The sequence below is a fragment of the Theobroma umbraticum genome, unplaced genomic scaffold (assembly GCF_002168275.2).
Source record: "Theobroma umbraticum cultivar Fairchild unplaced genomic scaffold, ASM216827v3 scaffold_81.0, whole genome shotgun sequence".
Classification (NCBI taxonomy): Eukaryota; Viridiplantae; Streptophyta; class Magnoliopsida; order Malvales; family Malvaceae; genus Theobroma; species Theobroma umbraticum.
In genome coordinates, this window is record NW_018397268.1 from 6,080,525 (window position 1) to 6,081,434 (window position 910).

The window sequence follows — 910 nt, forward strand, 5'->3', positions numbered from 1 at the left end:
ATATACTAGTCTCTAAGCATCATTGATGTCTAGTCTCAATGATACATTCACTAGGAACATTTTGAAATTATACTTTGATGCATAAAGATCTTATAACTGCAACCCATTACAATTCCCTTGCAAGACATATTAATTTCATGGACTTCATCCCATTAGACTTATAACTCATTGTAATTGATGAAGGAAAATCTCTAATCATTCGGCATGAATGATATTGTTGCAAGATTGAAATCAAGTCTTAATCAATCCTAATTAACTACAGGGGTCATTCCAACACCCCATGTAACCTGGATGATAACTCTCAAATTCGACATCACCAGGATGTTCACAAAGTTCCCTTCCTATTTTGAACACAACAAGCAATGATTCATATAACACCCCGTACTCAAATATGGTGGCTAATAGATCTTATCAGATACCAATTGAGGTTAATTAGAGTGTTTAAGAGTGATGAAAGGTGAAAGGAATAGTCTGAAATAAAATATTTCACACGTAAGAAAATAGTAATTATATAATAATATTTTTTATTGAAGATGAATTAGCAAGTTAAAAGGTGAATTGAAGGTGAACCGAGATAAAGTGAGACATTGTGGGTCCTGAGGAGACAAGTGAAAAATTTTGAAATAAAATAATATTAAAGTATTAATATTTTAACTATTGTCGAAATTAGTCATGAAGAAAAAGTATATGGTTAATGTAAGTGGGAAAGAAGAAGTATATATTTAGAAGAAAAACGATGTTAGTGGGATTCGCGTGCCTTTATTAAATAAAACTAGCACAGGTGAGTATATATTTAAATATTATGGTGCCTTGGTGAAGTGAAAATTTTATATTTTATTTGTACACATATAAAGGAAGAAAGATAGAAGGAAATTGGAACTTAAGAACTGTAGGAAGGACCAAATTATGA